Here is a 16,302-nt window from a genome sequence, read left to right on the forward strand (position 1 = left end):
CTACTAGATTTACTTCGTGGTATTACGAAGTAATTCTAGAAGTAATAATTGGTGCGATACCAGCAAGAATTTCTGGAGGAATCCCAGCAGTTGTTTCTGAAGAAAATCCAAAGAAAACTTATGTAGGTACCACATGAGAAAAGTCTGAAGATACAGACATTCCTGAAGAAATTGCAGAAAAAAAAAAATCCAATAGGAATGTGGGGGTGAAATCATAAGAATAATAAATGCTCTGGGAGAATTACAACAACCACTCCTGAAGCAATCTCAGCAGGAAATCCATCGCATAAACCTCAGCATAAATTCCTGAAACAATCCAGCAAGTATTCCTGGAGGCATCGGAATTGAAAAATTGAGCGATATTGAGTTTTGTTCTAATTCTGAGATAAGATTCGACGTTGCAAACCTGGGATCTGTTTAGCCCCACGATCATTAGAGCGATTTAAAGAAAAAAATGTAGAAAGTAGATAGAGAAATACAAAATATTAGGAAAGGGACGAGCCAGGGATTGAAGATTCTGTTATGTGAGATATCTGCCTGGCAACCCTCGTATTCTCCAGTTAGCCTAGTAGTTAAGGCTTTAGATCGCCAATCCGGAGACGGCGGGTTCGATTCCCGTTCCAGTCGGGAAAATTTTCTCGACGCCCTGGGCACAGTGTATCATTGGGCTTGCCTCACAATACATATATATATATATATATATATATATAGTCATAGCGAAGCACCCTGTTCCGGAAGTAGCTCTCTTGGATCCGGCATAGACTTCCCGGGACTCCTGCCGCATCTCGGAGGAGCCCTTCAGGGGTGCTAACGAGCCTCTTGTCTTTGCCATGACTACCCTACAGGCATCGCTACAGGATTGGTCAAGCGACTGTCCTAGTTGACTGCCCAGGCACTAAACTCTCCATCGATGACCACGGGCCTCAAGACCGTCAGAGCACTGGTTAGTGAATCTAGTATGGGTGACAACTGGTTCATCGGTCACTTCCCAAGTAACATTTTTTAGTCAGCTAGACTAGAAGAGCTTCTTAGAATCATCATAAAACCAAACTTAATAGTATAAAGTTTTATGACGGTTCTTAAAGCTCTACATACAAAACTCATTAATCATCAAAATGCTGCTTGGGTTGGGGAAGGCACAGCAATTACAGTAGTACACCCCGTTGATCTTCGCTATTGTGAAGTCTTAGTTTGACGTGGAAATGATCTTTTGAAATCCTAGTAATTATTTTCGGTAGAACTGAGGCACGGGTCCGCAACTGTTCTTGTGTGGCCTCATAATTAGTAAGGTTCAATTATGTTACATGCACTATTATCGGCTGTTGGGTCTGCCACTTGTACCTGGACATTTTGGCCCACCCGTCGCGTTGCCCCTGTTAGCAGTACAAATCAGGCAATTTGGTGTTGAGTTGTACTCCATGGCGATATGACCTTCCTCTCCGCAATTCCTGTAGAGTTTGTTCCTTACGGGGCCTCCCCCACGACTAGTGGCGTTGGTCGAAGCACCTGAAATACGCCTTCGGTGACTTGCAGATATTGAGTCCTCTGCCAGGACTTTTACCTTCACCTCATCGTCAAGAACATCTTGGGCTTGCCCCTTGTAGGAAGTGCCTTTCTGCGCCTCTTTCATAAGTACCATAATCATTTCTGCACTCCTTGTACGCCGGTACTAATTAAGGTTCTCTAAAACCTTTCTTGAGCATAAGTCATCGGATCTTCATGCATAACTTGTGTGTTTAAATGAAATTCATACACGTACAGCCATGTGTAATCCGTTTAACCCTCTAATACCCAATCCCGCCTTTAGACGGGGTATAGTTTGAGCATTTTTGTAATTTTTATTTCGTGAAAAATCAATTTTTTTATATTTTTGGCTGATATTTAGGAGTGTTCTGTATATCTCAAAATGATTTTTGGTGTATTTAAAGCGTATTTACATTTTTTTAAATCATTGAAAAATTGGTGTTTTAGTCACCTTTTAGAAGTCATTGTTTATTTTGTATTGAATCGTTACAATTAACATATTTTAAATTTATCCCAAATCATTCTATCCTTGTTTAATAGTTTAAGGGAATCGAATACACTCTAAAATTATTTTCCTTAAAATTACACGGAAAATAAAATTTTCTGTGAAAAAAATTTAAAATATTAATATTTCAACAATAATCATAAAATCTCAAAATGTTTTCATCTCAAAAAATCCGTTCCCCAAATTGGCTTCCAGGAAAAATATAAAAGTGTGGGGATGTTCAAAAATAAAAATTAGAAAAATCAAAAACTGAAATTCACGAAATCAAGAATTGAAAAGAATCATCTTCCAAAACATGTTTAAATCGATTTTAGATGACGAAAAATGATATTTAGATCAAAATCAAAAATTTGGGTATTAGAGGGTTAATGTTTGTTTGAGAGTCTCCAGAAACTCTCTTGAGTACAGTGTAGTGTTAGCACTTTTCTTCCAGCGAACTTGACGAGAAAATACGCTGTTAGTAAGGAGGGAAGTGACCCCATAATCGGACGGGGTTCGGAAGGGACGACGCATCACCAGGTTCTCCTTGGCAGAATCGGTAGGACATCAAGAATAGGGCTTCCAAGTGTGTAAAGCTTCAGCAGAAGGAGGAATGATTTTTCTGGGGGACTTCATCAGGATGAACAGCGGAAGGATCTACAGAAGGAAGGAACATCGGGAACGATTCTTGGGGTCTGTCCGGAATTTTCTTGGAACTGTATGAAAACACGATTTTTCGTGCTGAAACATCTTACAAGACTGTCTATTTTCGATTGCAATATAGCCGGCTACTCTAAATACCCTGATCAAAATTTATTACAAAGCTACTCATCTTATTCACTACATATTGTTCATCAGATCTACAAGCGTAATTAGTCTGCAAAGTCTGCAATCCCTTCTAAAATAGTTTTAAACGCTTATAAAACGCCTCTGAAGTTCCCTTGAAACTGAAAACAGCTGAAGCTGAATTTTGTTATTGTTTGAATCCTTTAAATTATGAATATATGTCTGTATCTATTAAATACAACGACCAGCCTAAATTTGCTCGAACCTGGTGAAATTTCTAATTCCAAAACTAATCGTCATGGGTTGGCCACAACCAGTAGCAACACTGATCCGAAATCAACCTGAAATGCCTTGAAATGTCTCTGAACCACCACCCCAACCACCCCCACCTCCTTGAAACTCTTGACAAAGCCCTCTGAAAGCCAGCCTGATTCCCTCTTTAGTCTTCTTTAATTTTCCAGTGACTCGTCTTTCTTAAACTTCTTTACAACTTGAAATGCGTTTAGACAATAAACTGAATCCATTGAAGTAAAAATTCAATAATTAAGGTAGCCCCAACCTATCATCTATCTATATATATAAAAATGAATTTCTGTCTGTCTGTCTGTCTGTCTGTCTGTCTGTCTGTCTGTCTGTCTGTCTGTCTGTCTGTCTGACCGCTATGCATTCGGAAACTACTGAACCGATCGGTGTGAAATTTTGTGTGTGGGTTCTGTTAGGGCCGGGGAAGGTTCTTAGCTTGGTGTGAGACCTCTCCGGTCTTTGGCCCATACAGATGACTATGTGGGGACGTCCCTATAGAGCTGCATGTCAAAAAACATAGTAGGCAGGCAGTACGACGTTTGCCGGGACAGCTAGTATATATATAAAAATGCAGTGGCATACGTGGGACCGCACATAACTTGCGAACGGAAGGTCCGATTTTGGTCGTCTAAGTTTTGTTCTGTTAGTTTTCACCCAAGGAAGGTTTATAAGGCAAAAAACAAGGAAAAATTGAGAGTTTTTGAAAATCGATCTTGCATACATTTTGACCAGGGACTTGGTCTTGGCCAGTGAATCAAAATTCAACCATCGCGCAACAATAATGACAATGTCGCAACCTGTATTTGTTGCGACAAAACAACCCATGCGACATAAGTTTGTCCCAACTTGAAAATAATGGGATTAACATCGTATACCACGAGTTTAGTGATGTTTAAGCCTTGCATTGCGATTTTCGAACGGTAACTTCGAGTCGGTAAACACTGCAACTCTGGTGAAGCTCTATCATCAAACAGTTTCGACTTTGGGTTAGTAATAATTGATTATTCACGAGTTGAAAAGTACGCAACAAATTCAGCTTCCGTTTTGTCTGCAACAAAAAATTTCGAGATCATGTAATTATCTATCACCAGTAGGGATAAAGACTAATCGTCACACCTTCTTTGTTGCTTGTTTTGTGCCTCTTTTGTCTGACAATTCTCTTCACTGGTCTTGGCTAGAAACTTGAAACGTCAAAAAACGCAGTAGGCAAGACAGAGTTTGCCGGGTACAGCTAGTATTACCTAAATGGAGTTTCCAGTGCACCTGATGTGTGGTATGGGCCAGCCTATGGTTTGGACCAGCCTAGAAAGCAGCTACACTATAAGGGCACTGCATTGTTTTGATTTTGTATGGAGTTTTGACGTTTCTTGGCCTTGTTGTTTACAGAATTTCAGTAAGAGTGAAAGAGAAGGAAAGAATTTCATGCAGAGCCCTATGTGAGTGACAGCAGCACTCAGCCGCGCCAGTTACACGCGTGCGCGAGACGTGGTCGGTCGTCCTCTTGCGAGTCAGTATGCTGGGTGATTGCTTGGAGTCATTAGGCGATTTCCACATTGGCGATCCTGCCAGGTTTTCGATTAATATTTCGAAATATTCAAAGCAAATCACCCAGCATGACTTTTCTAATAACCGGGAGTGTGATAATTGTGTGAATGCAAGTATAATTGTGCAGTGAAAAGTGCAACTAGAGGAAGAAAAGCGGATAGGGCATGAGCACATCCGAAAAAAAAGGTGTTGTGTTTTCCCGCTTGGTAGTGAAAAGATGACGTGTTCGCTTTCGGGCTTAAGGCTGGATCACAATGGCGCGCTGGAGCGTCGCGTCGCGCTAGCTGTCAACGCTTGCGTTGGTACTAAAACGCGCGTCTGACGCGCGTCGTACTTTTGCGCTCACAATGCTGCGTCAGCGTTCGCGTTTGTTTATGTTTATTCTGTCATCGAGAAAACCTTCTTGTAGGAATCACACTTGTCCTAGTTTAGCAGAGTTGAATTGCAGACGTGATTGCAACCGCATCGTTACCGGCCGGAAACGGTGGACCTGCTACCAGAAGTCTACCGAGTTGCTAATCCACAAGTTGCCGATCCATGGTGCGTGAAATTGCGAAGGATTTCAAGACGGATCTGCGCTTCCAAAGTGCCGCCGTTGCTGCCCTGCAGGAACCCAGCAAACCGTACCTGATCGGATTGTTCGAGGACACCAATCCGTGCGCGATGCACGCCAAGCTGGTCACCATCATGCCGAAGAACATGCAGCTGTCCCGGCGCATCCGTGGCGAGCGGGCTTTGGAGGTGGAGCAGGAAGTGACCCCGGAGGAAGTGTGAAGTTGTGTTTTTACTATTGATGTACGTTAAACAAACGGTAAAATAAAGCCAAAAAAAATTTCAAATAAATTAATGGTAGCTGGTGACTGCAAAGGAAAAATGGGAAATTTTATTCCAGGAGGATAAATACTCATAAACTTCGAGGAAAGAGAAAATAAGATTTCTTGGGATGATCGGATATTCGGGGACAAGCTGTTGCGACGAGGCTAGTGATTTTGGAAGGCTGTTGTTTCCGAGAGAGTGATTGCAGTTTTCAGAGGAAGTTAGTTTTTCTGGTGAATGATCGTTTATCGGAAACAAGTGAGAAATCCTGTGAGGACTGGCGAACTGTGGACAAAAATGGAGGTTCCAGAACAGAGCCTGGGATTTCATATGACCGCAACACTTGCGCTTCCAAATATTGAGTAAATCTTTGAGGCATGCTTTAATAATGGGTTCTTTCAAGAACTCCTTCGAGTATTCCACTAGGAATTGATGCTCCGAAGATTATATAAGAAATTTATCGTATTCTAGATTTACGCGGAGTTTATTAGACTTAGACTTTCATTGGAATTTTCCCACATACCTATTTCTATAAAAAACCACCAAGAATTTCATCAAGTATTTCACTAGATATTCATCAAAGGATTTCTATAGCAACTTCTCCAAAAATAACTCCAAAAATTCTTCTAGGAATTAATCCACAGGTTCATCAGGATTTTCTGATGGAGGAATTCAAGGAAGTACTCCTGGGGGAATCCTTTGGGATTTCCTGGAGGAATCCTTGGAAGAATTCTAGAAAAAATCCTGGAGGAATCCTTGGAGTAATTATTGAAGTAATCTTTGAAACAAATTAAGAATCATTGGAGCAATTCCTAGATGAATTCCTGGAGGGATCTTTATAACTTATCTAGGTGGATTTCTTGTAGGAATTTCTGAAGAAATTCTTGAAACGAATTCTGAAGAAATTCTTATGGAAATTCCTAAAGTAATCCAATCCTGAAGAAGTTCTCAGAAGAACTCCTAAGGAAATCCTTGAAAGAATTCCTGGAGGATGTTTTGGGAGAATCCCTGGAGAAATTCTTGGAATTCTTGGAAAACTCTTTGAAAACTTCCTGGAAGAATTCTTGGAGGATTTTCTGGAGAAACCCTTGGAGGATTTCCTGTAGGAATCCTTGGAAGAATTCTTGAAGGAATCCTTGGAGAAGTCATTGGAGGATTTCTGGAGGAATCCAGAGAGCAGTTCCTGGAGGAATCCTTTGAAGAGTTCCTGGGGGGAAACCATGGATGAATTTCTGGAGGAATACTTGATGGAATTCCTTGAAAACTCCTTGGACGAATTATTGGACGATTTAGAGGAATCTCTGGAGAGTTTTCTAGATTAATTGGAGGGTTTCCTGTAGGAATCCTTGAAAGAATTCTTGAAGGAATCCTTGGAGGAGTCCTTGGAAGATTTTCTGGAGGAATCCTGGAAGCAGTTCCTGGGGGAAACCATGAATGAATTTTTCGAGGAATATTTGATGGAATTCCTGGAAAACTCCTTGGAGGAATTATTGGAGGATCTAGAGGAATCTCTGGAGAGTTTTCTAGATTAATCCTTGGAGACTTTTCTGCAGGAATCCTTGGAGGAATTCTAGGAAAAAAAAAACCTGGAGGATTTCTTGGAGGAATTCTTGAAACTAGCCCTGAGGAAATTTTTGTAGGAATTCCTGTAGTAATCCTTGAAACACATCCTGAAGAAATACTTGTGGGAATTTCTGAAGTAATCCTTGAAACAAATCCTGAGAAGTTCTTAGAAGAACTCCTAAAAGAATCCTTGGAAGTAGCTTTGGGGGAGTTCCTGGAAGAGTCTTTGGAAGAATTCCAGGAGGAATCCTTGGCAAAAGTCTTGGAAGAATTCCTTGAATAATTCCTAGAAGATTTCCTGAAGAAATCCTTGGAGGATTTCCTGGATGAATCCTGGAAACAATTCCTGGAGGAATCCTTGGAAGAATTCTAGAAAAAATCCTGGAAGAATCCTTGGAGGAATTCTTGAAGTAATCCTTGAAACAAATTAAGAATCATTGGAGCAATTCCTAGATGAATTTCTGGAGGGATCCTTGAAACTTATCTTGGTGGATTTCTTGTAGGAATTCCTGAAGAAATTCTTGAAACGAATTCTGATGAAATTCTTGTGGAAATTCCGAAAGTAATCCAATCCTGAAGAAGTTCTCAAAAGAACTCCTAAGGAAATCCTTGAAAGAATTCCTGGAGGATGTTTTGAGAGAATCCCTGGAGAAATTCTTGGAAGAATTCCTGGAAGAATCCTTGAAAAAACTCTTTGAAAAATTCCTGGAAGAATTCTTGGAGGATTTTCTGGAGAAACCCTTGGAGGATTTCCTGTAGGAATCCTTGGAAGAATTCTTGAAGGAATCCTTGGAGGGATTTTCTGGAGGAATCCTGGGAGCAGTTCCTGGAGGAATCCTTTGAAGAGTTCCTGGGGGAAACCATGGATGAATTTCTGGAGGAATACTTGATGGAATTCCTTGAAAACTCCTTGGAGGAATTATTGGAGGATCTAGAGGAATCCCTGGAGAGTTTTCTAGATTAATCCTTGGAGATTTCTGGAGGAATCTTTGGGAGGAATTCTAGGAAGAAAAAAAAAACCTGGAGGATTTCTTGGAGGAATTCTTGAAACTAGCAAGAGACGAACCAGCCAAGGGCTGAAAGTCTTTTAAATAAAGACAAATCAATCAATCAATTGAAACAAGCCCTGAGGAAATTTTTGTAGGAATTCCTGACGTAATCCTTGAAACACATCCTGAAGAAATACTTGTGGGAATTCCTAAAGTAATCCTTGAAATAAATCCTGAAGAAGTTCTTAGAAGAACTCCTAAAGGAATGCTTGGCAGAATTCCAGAAGGAAGCTTTGGGGGAGTTCCTGGAGGAATCTTTGGAAGAACTCCTGGAGGAATCCTTGGCAAAAGTCTTGGAAGAATTCCTTGAATAATTCCTTGAAGATTTCCTGAAGAAATCCTTGGAGGATTTCCTGGAGGAATCCTTAAAGCAATTCCTGGAGGGATCCTTGGAAGATTTTCTGTAGGAATCCTTGGAGGATTTCCTGTAGGAATTTTTGGAGGAATTCTGGGGAAAATTCCTGGAGGAATCCTTGAAAGAATTTCTTGGAGCAATCCTTGTAGGTATTCCTTGAGGAGAGTCCTTGGAGTTCTTGATTTCTTGGAGAGTCCTTGGAAGAATTCAGAGGCATCCTAGTGAGAATTCCTGATAGATTCCTTGGGAGAGTTCCTTGAGGATTGGAATTGGAAGAATTCCTGGAAAACTCCTTGGAGGAATTCCTGGAGGAATACTTGGAGTATTTCTTGAAGGAATCTTTGGAAGATTCCCAGAAGGAATCCTTGGAGAATTTCCTGGAGGAACCTTTAGAAGATTTTCTGGAAAAATCCTTGAAGGATTTCCTGGAGAAGTCTTTGGAGGATTTTCTGGAGGAATTCTTGGAGGATTTTCTTGAAAAAACCTCGGAGTATTTCCTGGAGGAATCCTTGGGGAAGCCCTGTAGGAGTCCTTGGAGGAATTCCTTGAGGAAACCTGGGAGTATTTCTTTGAGAAATCCTTGGAGTATTTCCTGGAGGAATCCTTGGAGGATTTCCTGGAGGATATCCTACAGTAATTCCGATTTCCTGGAGGAATCCTTGAAGGATTTCCTTGAGGAATCCTTAGAGTATTTCCTTGAGGAATGCTTGTAGTGTTTCCTTGAGAAATTCTCGGGGGAATCTCTGGAGGAATCCTCGGAGGAATTCTTGGAGGAATTTGTTGAAGAGTTCCTGGGGGAATCCTTGCAAGATTTCCTGGAGGAATTGTTGGATAACTTATTGCAGGAATTCCTGAAGGAATCCTCGGAGGAATCCTTGGAGAAATTACTGGAGGAATTCTTGTGGCTATCGTTGAAAGAAATCATGAAGAAATTTTTGGAGGAATTCCTGAGGGATTTCTTGGAAGAATTCTTGCAGGAATCCTCGGAAGAATTCTTGGAAGAATCCTTGTGGGAAATCCTGGAGGAATCCTTGGGGGAATCATTGAAGGAATCCTTGGAGGAATTCTTGTAGTTATTCTTGAAACAAATCCTTTAGATTATTGGAAGAATTCTTGGAGGATTTCCTTGCAGGAATCCTTAGAGGGTTTCCTAGAGAAATCCTTGGGAGATTTTCTGAAGGAATTCTCTGAGGTTTTTCTAGAAGAATCTCTGGAGAATTTTCTGGAGGAATCCTTGAAGTTGTTCTGGAGGAATCCTTGCAGGATTTCCTGAAAGAATGATTGGAAGATTTCCTGTAGAAATCCTTGAAGGATTTCCGGGAGGAATTTTTGGAGGAATTCTAGGTGAAATTCCTGGAGAAATCCTTGGAAGAATTCCTGAAGTAATCCTTAAACCAAACCTGAAGAAATTCTGGGAAGAATACCTGAAGGAATCCTTGGAAGTATGAAGAAACCTTGAAGATTTTCTTGGAGCAACCCTTGGAGGAATTTCTGGAGGAATCCTTGGAGTGTTTCCTGGAGAGTTTGGAAGAATTCATGGAGGAATCCTAGTGAGAATTCCTAATAGAATCCTTGGAAGAGTTTCTCGAGGAATTCTTGGGAGAATTACTGGAGGACTCCCTGGAGGAATTCCTTGAGGAATACTTCGAGTATTTCTTGGAGGAATCCTTGGAAGATTTCCAGGAGGAAACCTTGGAGACTTTCCTGGAGGAATCCTTGTTGGATTTTTTGGAGGGATCGTTGGAGGATTGCCTGGAGAAATCCTTGGAGGATTTCCTGGAGGAATCCTCGGAGGATTTCCTGGAGTACTCGTTGGAGGATTTTCTGGAAGATTTCATGGAGTAATTCCGATTTCCTGGAGGAATCCTTGAAGGATTTCTTTGGGGAATTCTTGGAGTATTTCCTTGAGAAATCCTTGGAGTATTTCCTTGAGAAATCCTTGGAGTGTTTCCTGGAAGAATCCTTGGGGGAATCCATGGAGGAATAATTGTAGGAATTCCTGTGGGCGTTCTTGGAGAAATTATTGGAGGAATTCTTGAAGGAATTCTTTGAGGAATTCCTGTGTCTATCCTTAAAACAAATCCTGAAGATATTTTTGAAGGAATTGCTGATAGAATCCTTGAAAGAATTCTTGCAGGAATCCTTGTGGGAAGTCCTAGAGGAATCCTTGGGGGAATCCTTGGAAGAATCCTTGGAGGAATTCTTGTAGTTATCCTTGAAACAAATCCGTAAGAAATTATTGGAAGAATTCTCGTGTATTTCCTGGAGGAATCCTTGGAGGATTTCCTGAAGAAATCCGTAGAGGATATCCTGAAGAAATCCGTGGACGATTTCCTGAAGAAATTCTTGGAGGATTTTCTAGAGGAATCCTTGGAGAATTTTCTGGAGGAATCCTTAGAAAATTTTCTGAAGGAATACTTGGAGGAATTCTAGGATAAAAAAAACCTGGAGGATTCCTTGGAGGAATCCCTGAAGTTTTCCTTGAAACAAATGAGGAATCCTTGGAGCAATTTCCAGAGGAGACTTTTTGGAAGAATTCCTGGAAAGATCCTTGAAGCCATGATCTTTGGAGGAATTCTAGGGAAAATTCCTGGAGGAATCCTTGAAGAATTTCTTGGAGAAGTCTTTGGAGGATTTTCTAGAGAAATCCTTGGAGGATTTCCTTGAGAAATCCTTGGAGTAGTTCCTGGAGGAATCCTTGGGGAATCCCTGAAGGAATCCTTGGAGGAATTCTTTGAGGAATCCTTGGAGTGTTTTCTTGAGAAATCCTTAGAGTATTTCATGAAGGAATCCTTAGAGGATATCCTGGAGGAATCCTTGGAGAATTTCATGAAGTAATTCTGATTTCCTGGCGGAATCCTTGGAGTGTTTCTTTGAGGAATCCTTAGAATATTTCCTGAAGGAATCCTTGGTGGAACCCTTTGAAGAGTTTTTGGGGAATTCTTGGAGAAATTATTGCAGGAATTGCTGAAGGAATCCTCGGAGGAATTCGTGGAGGAATCTTTGGATAAATTCGTGGAGGAATTCTTAGAGGAATTCTTGTAGCTGTCGGTTAAAGAAAACCTGGAGAAATTTTTGGAAGAATTCTTGGAAGAATTTCTGAAATAATCCTTGGGAAAATTCTTGGAAGTAACCTTGGAAGATTTTTTTAAGAAATCCTTGGAAAAAAATCTAAGGATTTCTACAAAACAAAATTCCAGGATTGTAATGTAAGAATTATAAACATGTTTTCAAGCACTTTTCCTAGGACTTTTTCATGAAAGTCTTCATAAATTATTCCGACGATTCCTTTAGTGATTCCTTCAGCAATTGTTCCAGTCGCTTTTCTAATGTTTTGCACAAAAATGGGTGAAGGGTTGCATCAATACTTTTTTCAACATTCCACCGGGAGTTTTTGCATGCATTTTCCTAGACTTTTTATGAGGTATTTTCAAAAATCTTGCAGGGCCACTTCCAAAAAGTCCTCCAAAATCTTCTTTCTGAAATTCTTTGCTGATACTCAGGATTTTTATTCTTTACTGCTTAACCTAATTTAATAGTCCCATGATCCAGCCCAGGAATTCTTTCAACGATTCCTTCATACAATATTCCAAGCATTCCTCAAGAAATTCTAGAATTTTTCTGAAGGACTCCTCCAAGAAATCCTCCCAATGGTCTCCAGATTATTTTTTCCAAGAAATTCCTCGTGGGGCTTTCCCAGAAATTTTTCAAAGAACTTCTTCCGATACCTTCGGGCGTTTTTTCAAAGATTTCTTCAATTTTATTCAACAAGTTCTCTAGGTTCCTCCAATTATTTATTCAATTTGTCTTCCGAAGATTCCTCCATGAATCCAAAGGCTTCTTTCAAATGTTTATTTAAGAATATTTAAGAAATATTACCAAATCATACTTCAAAAATTACTGTAATATGATTTTCCCCAAAGAAATCTCAATGAATTTGTATAGTTTGTTCGATTTCTTCAGAAATTCTTCCAGGGATTCCGCAGGATTTTTTTTCTCAAATATTCCTCCAAATATTCCTTTTCAGAAATTTTTCTAGTAATTTATCCTTACTCCTTCAGGAATTATTCTAATGTTCTACATCTGTTTAAGAAACTTTTAGAAATATTTCTGGATGTCAAAATTCGAATTCCTTCCTCATACATCATATTCTTCTTAGCGTCTCAACTGGGACGAAGCCTGATCCTCAGCTTTGTCCCATAAGCACTTCCACAGTTATTAACTGAGAACTTCCTCTGCCAATGAAATTTTTTCATGAGAATATTGTTTGGCAGGCACGAAGATTCTTTATGTATGCCCAAGGGAACCAAAGAAATTTTCTTTACGAAAAGATCCTGCATGATCATGCTGTATAAAGAAAATGTTGGACAAATATTTGAAAGAGTTTCAAAAGAAACACATAAAATAAAGGTTGAGAAATTCCTGCAAGAATTCCTGAATTGATTGATTCGTCTTTATTTAAAAGGCTTTCAGCCCTTGGCTGCCTCTCAAAATGCCTTTTTCTTGTATAGTAGTATGATTAATCACACAAATTACGTACACAAAATCACTAAAATAAAAAAAATCAGAGCTTTCCACTTTAATGAGAAGTTTCAAGAGTTTCTTGGAACAAAAATTATCAATACACTACCATATTCAATGTTGCCGAAAAATCGCTAAACAAGCTCAAGTACAAATTAAGGTTGAAGGATTCGTCATTGACAAAATCGTCATCATTGCAAACTCAAAAGCAGTTTTCTCGCTCAAAACTTAAGTGTTTGCATTGAAAATATATTCACTATACTCCATTCTCCACCCGCAACACAGTGAATACAATTTCACTGCAAAAATTTCATATTTGAATGAGAAAACTGCTTTCAAATTTTCGATGATGACGGTTATACCAATGACGAATCCTTCAACCTTAATGTAATTGTGCCCCAAGGCCTGTTTCACATACGTAGCTACCTTTTTTCTCGCAGAAACCAGGCAAAACCAGAATACTTATGAAAGTACCAATGATGGTCAAAACGCTCCCACATGTCTAATAACAACTATTCATCTAAAATCCAGCGAATTCTATTCAAAAATCCATAATTTTCTACTTCGAAATATTCAATGACGGTAGAATCGACATCCAACCCGAAGCGCAGATTTTAAATATTTTCAAAAACAACGCGTCCGACGCGTTGGACGCGACCGATTTAGAACAGTTTTGGAGTTTTAGTACAGCGACGCGCTACACGCGACACGCTTTTGTGCTGGTTCATATGGCGTGCCGTAGTTTCAAAACAACGCGTCAACGCGAAGTCGGCGCGACGCGACGCTCAGCGCGCTATTGTGATCCAGCCTTTACTATTGACCAATCCAAATTTCTATGTGGTAGTGGTTTGTGTTCAGATTTCCCGTGTTAATCTATCTGTAAGAACTTTGTAAACATCTTTTGTTCTCACGTATATGGATAGGCTTGTAGTTGGTTTCGTGAGACTTTTTTTGGACAACTCAATGTGTAAGGTAAGATAGTATTGGTAATAGAGGCGACGACCACTGCGGTGAAAAAAAAGAGAATGCACAGAATGCCCTCATGAACGTGGTTCGGTTGTGATCGTTGTCTAAACAACCACAACTGATGATGGCAGTATGTATGTACTTATACTTGAGTAGCCCATAAACTGTGGGGGAAATGAACACACAAAAAAAACAGTGTTTGCTTCGAGCTTCTTCGACATCAAATGTGATCGGCAAACGTCAAAGTGCTCGTGGCACAAACAAAAAAATCGCTGATAATGCGCGAATTTTGAAAGCTGGTCGAAACAAGGAATTGGCATCCCTATCCCACCAATGCAATGTTTTCGTAGCCAGCATAACAGCGGCTCAAGCGTATGGCTCAAGCTGACAACCTATCTTTTAACACAGCAGCATAATTTTAATGCGAGGTAAGAAAACAAGAAGACCATAACAGTCCCCTGGGTCGAAATGGTTTGTTATTATTTTTATTATTGAATGAAGTCGTTGCGCGGATGAGGCAGGCAACGGAAGGCATGATTTTAAACATTTTTTGTTGGTGGCGAAGCAACAAGTGTAATTGACACCTATTGGCACACATTTTTCAGCTCGTTAATTGTCCATTAGCCTCTGCATGCTGTGAGATTTTGACTTTTACTGCGAGCACTGTGTTCAAAATTCCTGTGGGAGTGAGCAGGACAGCACCAACACAGAGCTCGTAGTAAAAGTCAAAAGCCAAAGGAATTTTGACAGCATATGCTGTGTGTACCCGAATAAAAAATACAGTAGAAAAACCAAACGTTGTATTGTAACAGTACTATTTAGAACCATATTTTTACAATAGACAACACTGTAAAAATAAAAAATACAAAAACAATTAGATGTAATGTAAAACACCATACCGTGAATTGTAAATAAGATTTTTACAATATATTATACAGGTTGTTAAGTATCGTAACAATATAAAAAATATTTTTCTCCATATATATTTTTTTGCAAAACCATACGTTTTATTGTTAATTAATTGTTCAAAATACTGATACGTGGGTTTAAATATACCGTACATTGTATGGTACATGAATGGTTTCAAACAATAAAATGTACCGTAAATAAAATGTTTTTAATTGCAATTTAACTACTGGTTATACATTTAATTAAATGGTTTTGGAATGGTTTTCTTTTGTTATGTTGTATTGTTTTACATTACATAAACCATATATTGTAATATTATCTCGCCATTTTCCTCCTGTTAATGGCATCTTAGGCTTATTAGATTTATTAGAATGCGCTTTGGGAATTCTCCAGAGCGTTTTGGATAACCCTTCATATATAGGATCGCCCACGTCTAAGTCTGAGTAGTCTCTGATTGCATTAACAGTTGAAGCTTAGGCTCCCATGCCCCACCAGCCAGATAACCGGGTTTTGCAAACTTAGCATTATTTGTGGCAACACTTTGAGTGGCATGATGGAACTATGCCGAGCGCGCTATGTGTTATTAGACCACTAATGTAGTTGCATGAAGTGGGTGACGAGGTACATAAGTATCATTACAGCGTGCTTAACTGTTATTGCAATATTGAGGCACCAGTTTGATTAAAGTTTGAAATACATAACAATTCATGAGATAACTGTCAAGTTCGATTCAAATATAAGTTAGGTTGAAAAGCGAACCCGCAGACGAACCTATATTAAAAGTCATTTCAGTGTTCAGTCCAGTCCATATGTTAAAGATGGCTCTACGTCAAAGATAAAGTTTGTCAATCGCATTTGATTCGATTGTGGTCGAAGGCAAGTTCACATGAGGGAAGAGGAGAAAACTCCCCTAAATGCAAATACAGCAAGAATAGTGTTGAATTCATCCACTGATTAACGGTAATCTGACCTGCATCTTTCCGGGTTGGCCTACATTCGTATTTCTCTCGTCGCACTCTACACACCTAGCCTGCCATATCTCTTGGACTCCTGCTTGGACCTGCAGTTCTTAGGACATCTGGTTTACCATTGATTTAAACATGTTATTGACTTTAAATTGATGATTCAACTTATTCACTTTTTTTTCTCTTTGCTTTCCTTTGCATCAAAAAAGTCACAAACATCAACAAAACAAAGCACGGAAAAAATCTTAAACTAAATAAATCTGGTGTTTGATTTGAATAGGTCGAATCTGCATATAGGAATCACAGCAAACATACGACCTATTCAAATCGAACACCAGAAATAATTACAAATTCACGGAAAAATAATGTTTCGGAAAAGTGAATGGTTCAAACGTAAGAAAAACAGTATAATATATTGTTACATAAAAATCCAATGTAAATGTATAGTATAGCGAACCATATCATTACAATACACTATATTGTAGCTGGTACACTGTATGGTGCAGGAATGGTTTT

At 39.4% G+C, this 16,302-nt stretch overlaps 1 protein-coding gene across 1 annotated transcript in view; it reads right to left on the minus strand.

The window, feature by feature from the left end:
• LOC115253707 (protein tweety-2) overlaps positions 1–16,302 on the minus strand; it is a 155,126-nt gene that overhangs the window by 47,317 nt on the left and 91,507 nt on the right. The gene's annotated exons all lie outside the window — the stretch shown is intronic.

Source organism: Aedes albopictus, chromosome 3 (genome assembly GCF_035046485.1).
Source record: "Aedes albopictus strain Foshan chromosome 3, AalbF5, whole genome shotgun sequence".
NCBI classification, from domain to species: Eukaryota; Metazoa; Arthropoda; class Insecta; order Diptera; family Culicidae; genus Aedes; species Aedes albopictus.